At 36.2% G+C, this 7,677-nt stretch overlaps 1 protein-coding gene across 1 annotated transcript in view; it reads left to right on the forward strand.

Annotated features, from left to right (window-relative positions):
• LOC132113629 (arrestin-C-like) overlaps positions 1-7,674 on the forward strand; it is a 56,598-nt gene extending 48,924 nt beyond the window's left edge. The window contains exon 15 of the transcript XR_009425188.1: positions 7,663-7,674. The gene's annotated coding sequence lies outside the window, so the exon portion shown is untranslated. The remainder of the gene's footprint in view (positions 1-7,662) is intronic.
• The last annotated feature ends 3 nt before the right edge of the window (positions 7,675-7,677 follow it).

Here is a 7,677-nt window from a genome sequence, read left to right on the forward strand (position 1 = left end):
TGATTAATTATTATTTTTTTTTTTTGTAGTGTGGCATTAAAAAAGTACCAATAAATGACCAGGCGATGGCAGTCTTGGGCAAAAAAAATTTGAAGTTATGTTGAATCTATTTGTTTAATCTTAAATTGTTCGGTTGAAGTTGAACAATAGCAAAATTTGAAATAATGAATCAGCTATCTAATACATAAAATATAAAGTTTGGAAAAAATACATCTCAAATAATTAATAAACAATATAATCAAAGATGAAAGTCTTTAGAATAGTCTGTACATTTATAGTCCACAGTAGTTTTTGGGTCACATTATACTTATAACATGTATTTAGAATGAAGAAAAATGAACTCACACCATTCTTTATATAGAATATTAGCCAGAAACAACTATAACAAGTTCAAAACGTTGGGGTCATTAAGATTTATTTATTTAAATAAATAAATACTTTTATTAAGTACATTAAATCCAAAAGTGACAGTAAATAAATTTATAACGCACATAATCCAGAAAAAAAAACATAACTCACAGTTTTCACACCAGGTTGAAATATTAAGCAGCACAACATTAATAACACAAACATTAAACAAGTTTTCAACATTAATAATAATAATAAATGTTTCTTGATCAGATAATCAGTATATTGGAATAATTTATAAATAATCATGTGACGCTGAGGACTGGAGTAATGGCTGCTGGAAATATAGCTTTACAAAAATAAATTGCATTTTAATTTTTTTTCGATTGTAATCATATTTCACAATATTACTGTTTACAATATGTATACAATATGTATGCATGTTACAAACAGTTTTTTTTTACCGTATTTCTGATAAAATAAATCCAGCATAAAACAGTTCTTTAAAAATATATTTTTAAAAAAATTAACTTTTGAACAGCAGTTTAACTGTTTATTTCAGTATAAAATTTTCTTTGTATGCATATACAATCATTACTCTTCATAATTGTATATATTGCTTTACGTAAAGAGAGAAGTCTTATGATGATCCACCGCTGGTTAAACAGCCAGCAGATGGCAGTCTTTACTCAAAACCACGGATAGTATGCATTACAAATGAGATATACTGTTAACCTCAGCAATGATTAAATTATGTATGTATAGTACTATTGATATTACCAAAGGAAAACACATTGTTTAGATTAATAATATTTTGTAATTATTTCAACACTTTCATAATCTCGCATAATTATTGGCAGAGCAATTCAAGTACATAAAAATAGATGCATTGTTTTACTTTAGGGTTACTGCATTTAATGTTGAATATGCCAACTGCATCTGTATCAGTTCAGTGGGGAACTTGCCTTGTTCATGAATCTCATGGCTTCATTTGATCACTTTGAGTAACTATTAATTTAAAAAACACATGTTAAAGGGGGTCATGCTTTATCTTCAAAGCAGACACTGGTTTTGTGGGTTATCTCTTTGTGTCAATATCTTCTAATCCACCAAACTGTGAGTTACATAAACAACTAGTCCATGCCAATCATACCTTCAAACTCTTCACGACAACAAACACAATAAAGGATGCCACATTGTGGCATGTTGCCCTATGTATGAAAATGAGCACACAATTCCCCTAATTTCCCAGCAGGGTCTTGTAGTTCCTTTCCTGTTACGGCTAGTGTTTGTTTTCAGCCTGTATCCCCCTGCGATGTATGCCTCCCTCCCCTGCTGAGTCGACAACCTCAGCTGCCTGTGAAGATCCCACCTCCTGTCTGTAGCCGGACCACTTGGCTTTTTCACAAAGGCTACTGGAATAACAGTGCCCCGAGAAGGAAATGACAGTCTGTTCAAAAGAGCCAAAGCATTGCTGCTGGGGGAGGGTGGGCATGTATGACTTAGAGCAGTGCGAGACATCTTTTATCATCGCATATTGATGAATTATTTAACATTTGATAGCCATATAAATAAACCCAGGTTTAAGTTATGCATATGTGTCATATTGCAGCATAAATGGTGAAAAAGTAAACAGCCTCCTCTGGGAGTCACTTTATTTACACATTCAGTATTTACAGTCACGTTGACTGTCATTGAGATCTGACGGCAGTGAGAATGAGTGAATTTTCTCTGCCCTCAGAAGCAGTAAAAGTCCCGGCGCTTCCTTTGTATATGACAAGAAGGACTCCTTTGATCTTTCAGTCATATGTATGCGGCTCCAATTACAAGATAATGGAGTGATATTTATGAAAGATCAGGTGTGAAGTGTGCGCATGTGCTGGATCTTATCAATTAGTGGACGAGCCACTTGACAAGACGGACACATTGTGTGCTTCCGAGAGAAAATATCTTCTCGGGCCCCTTTAATGTGTCTCTCAATCATGTTCTCACCTTTGTTTATTCACTGTTAGCCATCCTCACCTGCCTCCTCTGTGATCTGCATCTACTATAGTGGATAGGGCACTGACTTCCTCTTGAATTCACACAGTGCCCTTCCTGACTCCCGCACTGACTCTGTGTCCTGGACTTATTAACCTGGGAACATCCAGAGCTCCTTTGTCTTGCTCTTCTCTATACTTTAGGGGGCTGCGAGTGGAGAGGACAGCTATTGTCATTCACTGTATGCCATGCGCAAGTCTGCCCTTGATCCCTGGCTTTGAAATGGAGTTCTGGAGGAAGAGATACTGACTCATGCAATAGTCTCTGAACTAGCCTTTCTTTGTAACCCTCTTTAGTTTATATTATTATAAAAACAATTCTTCTCACAAATTACAATGAATTATTTTTTGCAATAGAATATGTTTATTCAAATAATGTTAAGCCAATGTAAACTATTTGGAGGTCCTCCACAATTGTGGGCCTGCAGGTCAGGATATAATGTGTTGTAAATGTTAAGTATCAAAAGAGGGCGGTCTTTGTCAGTCAGTGGACGAAGTGGACACACACTGGAGACAGGCCTCCTCTTGCAAACTGCTGCCAGGGCAGAGACAAGAGCAATAAAGTTCTCACCTCATTATCAAGAACACAGCCACATCACAGCCCACTGCCAGGTGGGAAAAGGGAAAGAAGGGGGATGTCGAGATGATTTGGAAGAAAAGGCTGAACTGACACGCTTCACCTGGTAATACTGCAGATTGTTGACTAATCCACTCCACAGAAAGGAAATATTTTTATAAAAAGAATATTTTTTCAGAATATATTTTGTTATGTTTTGTAGTCATTAAGTATCATAAAAACTATAATACTAATAAACACATACACACAAAAAAAATGCTTTATTCATTTTCTGACATGCTTTTGAAATGCTATATACAGTCACCATTTACTATCATGTATATATATATATATATACATACACACAAAGTATTAGAAAATATCATATTTTTAAATAAAATAACAAGTAATATGTATATATTTAATATTATATTTAAATAAAATAACTGTTAAAATACTTTGTTATGTATTATTGTTATCCGACATTAAAGAGCTGTGAACATGTAAATGTGTTGTTAAATTATTGAAATACTAACTAATACTAATTTGATGGGGAAGTCAAAGGAGACAAAAAAAGTTTGGGAATTCCTGATATAGGCAATTTAGGCCAGCATTAACATCTCCTCATGAAGAATAATTACTATGAGCACTGAGAAGCTTTCATGACAGTCATTTAGTTATAGAAGCTTGCAAGTGCTAGATGGACCAGGGCTCCTAGCAGCTGGTGTCCTCCTATCTTCACATGTACAACCAATAAATCAATATCAAATCTAGCAGGGAGCCAGATGGCCTCCTTCCAGACCCTCAACATAGTGGGTCACAGGCCACTCAAAGCCAGCATGGCTACTGTAAGCCAGACCAACAGAGAGGAGCCTTTGAAGGCTTAGACATTCGACAAGGAGGCTATGAATGACTAAAGGGGACAAATAAGCTGTTACGACTCTGGTCAGATCAGTGTTTGTGTTTCTCTGAACATCAAAGGCCCAAGACTGTTTGATATGCAGCCCCAACACCTTGATCCAGAGCCGGGACAGGTAATGGGGTGGAGTAGTACATTGAGTAACAAGGGGGGGGGCTTGTAGAATCCTCCTCTTAGGTCTTGCTGTAGGGCACTAGACTCAGACAAAGAATCTTTTAGGATCTCCGACTCCCTACAGAGCAGTCGGCCCCATGAACTGCTCACAGCTGTGGCCTGGTTGCATGGAGCTCTCTGTGGTCCTAATGGGACTTATGTATGCAGTGTCCAGTACTGAACAGATAAATAATAAAACAACCTTTTTTTTAAATGCTATATATATATATATATATATATATATATATATATATATATATATATATATTGTATCTGTGGCACTTTTTAATATACCCTGGTGCTCAAATTCATGTACTATGTGACTTACATAGTACTTCATGGTACTTCCAAGCTTCCAAGACCAGCATGTAACAGTACTCTATACTATAGTACTTTATTTATTTATTTATTTATTTAACCATACTCTACCATTCAAAAGTTTAGGGTCAGTAAGATATTTAAAGAAGAAGAAGAAATGAATACTCTTATTTAGTAAGCATGCATTAAAGTGTATTATAAAAGTTTTTATAATATAGCAAAAAGAAAAAAGGTTGAAAAATGCATCATAGTTTCCACAAAAATATTAACACAGCTGTTTTAAAAATTGATGATAGAAATATTTCTTGAGCAGCAAATCAGCATATGAGATTTTGGTCTGAATGATCTCTGAAGCCTGGAGTAATGGATCCTGAATATTTATCAGGAATAAATGACCTTTTACAATATATATTCAAATTGAAAATAATTATTTTACATTGAATTACTATTTCACAATTTCTGTATTTTTGGTCAAATAAATTCAGCTTTTGTAAGCATAACTTAAAAAAATCTTACTGACCTTATTAATAGTGTACCTATTAACTACACCCATCTAACACCTTCACATTAAACATAAGAAACTGTATTTAATAAATGGTTAACATTATTGGCTTTCCTTGGCTAGATCTGAATACTTAAATTTGAGTCAAAGGCTACTTTCGTCATAATTAATACAACACCACATGATATAGGCTTGTAAAAACCATTGTTGGAAACCATTTTTCTTAAAACACACAGCAGTATGTGCCAGGGATTAACACAGACAATGTCACAATTTTAAAAAGTAAGATCCAAAAAAAAAACAAGTTAAACAGTAGTTTGATTGAATGACTGTTCACAGAGGAGTGTGAAATGCCAGCTCTATGGTGAGGTGTGACTAGGGTGAAGGGGGCAGCTCTGGCCTTTGTGCAACTCCCAGGCTGAATGTGCGGCGGCTATTGTTCAGACATGACTGCTTGGCCTCTCAGTCTCTCTCCTCCACAGCTTTGTCCAGAGCTGCATGACCACTTCCTTCACCCAGGTCAGGGCAAGGTCGTGACTTTGGTAACTTACCCCTTAACCGTCTATGCTGTCTACACATCCATATATGCATAAATGTTCAATCAGGCTGAATTTGAAATGCACCTAGAGGGGAATAAAAGCGGGAAAAAGTAAAAAAATAAAATAAAATTAAAAAAAAGAAACAATCATAAATCTATGAGTTCTAGTCAGTTGAAATTCTAATGGTAGAAAAACTATACAATATCAGCAAAGGAGTAGGATCACAAGAAAAGTTGTCACATTTATATCATAATAAATAATAAATTACACAAATCACTTCACAGAGTGACTGAGAGTTTACATAACATGCTCAGATTTACAATGTTGAATTAACCCTCCTTAACCCTAATGGGCTCTTCTATATGTAACTGTGAACACACAGGTCAGTCTGGTCTCTTTCTCATGTTCCAAGGCCTTATTGGACTGTGAAGAATGAAACCCCTTCTCCGTTGATAAGAAGAGGAAAGGCTAAAGTGCTTAAAGGCATGGTATACACTGTTTTAGTACTTTGATGGAGGCCGAGTGAAGAACGAGGGGAGGTATATATCGGCTGATAAAGATCATCATGGGTCTTTGATCTTTAAGAAACTGATAAGATGTTACCAAGTGGCATGCTGGGTGGACAAGCAGACCCACGTGACAGGTACAAACAAGCAAACGCAGCGCCAGAGGTGATGTCTGCAAGGAGAGCCAGATAGCTACAGGAGGAATGGCAGATGGGCAATCAGCCATTTTGCTTTGGAGTAAAGTGGAGTGAAAATTTAACAAAGTACACTTGCCTCACTGAGCAAAGTATTTTAGATTTATATTAGATATTTTATGGATGAGTAGAGAGCATTATTTATAACTTCAAGCACTGGTGATCATGTTTCCATTTACCTAATGGAAATAAACTAACTTCCTTTTTAGCTAAATCAACTATGCCAGAACTTAAGGGCAAAGTTAGAACATGCTTCACCAAAACAGCACACTGAATCAAAGACATCATAGATTTTAAATACATTTGCACAATTTGATGGCTGAAGATTGTTAAAGGGACACTCGAGTGTCAAACTAAAGTATAGCGGGGGTGGGCTGCATCTGCCTGCTCCCATAGCACTCATTTAGAGCCTGCATGTGGATGCCAGACAGAGCCTGAAGTCTGGGGGTGCAAGCTGCAGCCTGAAACAGATGCCTGGCTGTCGGGCCAGAAGAGAAGGGGGGTCTGTTTTGGACAAAATGTGGGGAACTGCCTGTGGAGTTAATGTGCTTTGATTGGTCCTCCTAGCAACAGAGCTGCAATATTTACTGCACCTGCACCAGGTCAGTAATAAGTGTGCATGTGAAGAGAAGGATGCAGTAAGTTACAATGGATATCTGTGAGTACACATGTATATAATTATGTATATTGGCTTGCACCTATTATATAGTGACAGGATAGAGAGGTCACACATGAATATTACATCAGTGATAAATAATCAAGCAAAGACTTTTCTCTTTTGATGACAATGCACTCTTGCATTACACACACTTAAAGACTACAAGCAAAACATGCTTTGTATTAATAATAAAAAAAGGATACAAATAAAATAAAATATGTTATGGACTGGCTATCAGTTGAGGACAAGCTATTTGTAAAATAAAATTAAATTAAATGGACTGGTCAACCATTCAGGAAAATGAATGAATGTATGAATAATGAAATTAATAGAACAGAAAAGACCATTCATCAAGTGGATTGGAAGATGAATGGATGGATGAATCAAATCAAATCTTTGGTGGACTGACCACCATGACAAGAGGTTTGGAAAATGTATAGATGAAATAAAAGATTTATATAAAGATTTCAATCTTAAGTATTAAGACTAATTCTTGTTCATGGCCCAACGACAAAGACAATTAAAAGAATTAAGACGTAAGAGCCTTCATTATCAATTCCCTCCTACAGACATCAAAAGACACATACAGTGAGAGTGCAGCTGCCCTGGTAGTGTGACTTTCTTCTCTCACACTGCCCGTTTGTGTTGAGGATGTTTACCGATCCCAGGAAAGACAAATAGGTTCTTTCTTATTTGTGGGAGTTGTGCTCAAACACAGGAGCCAATAGGACTGAATCAGCAAAAGGGTCATTGTTGCCATTGTTGTTTTTCATTTCCTTTCATGTTAGCTGTGTCTTCATACACACAGACGTTCCCGTCAACAGCCAGGGTCGCAGCTGGAATGTTTTAGAATACAGTGGCTATAATGCTGGAAAATTGTGTTGTACCAATCAGATCCCACTATGGTTATAAATGGCAATCAATTTATAGATAAAATAAAGGCTG

Source organism: Carassius carassius, chromosome 33 (genome assembly GCF_963082965.1).
Source record: "Carassius carassius chromosome 33, fCarCar2.1, whole genome shotgun sequence".
In the NCBI taxonomy this organism is placed as follows: Eukaryota; Metazoa; Chordata; class Actinopteri; order Cypriniformes; family Cyprinidae; genus Carassius; species Carassius carassius.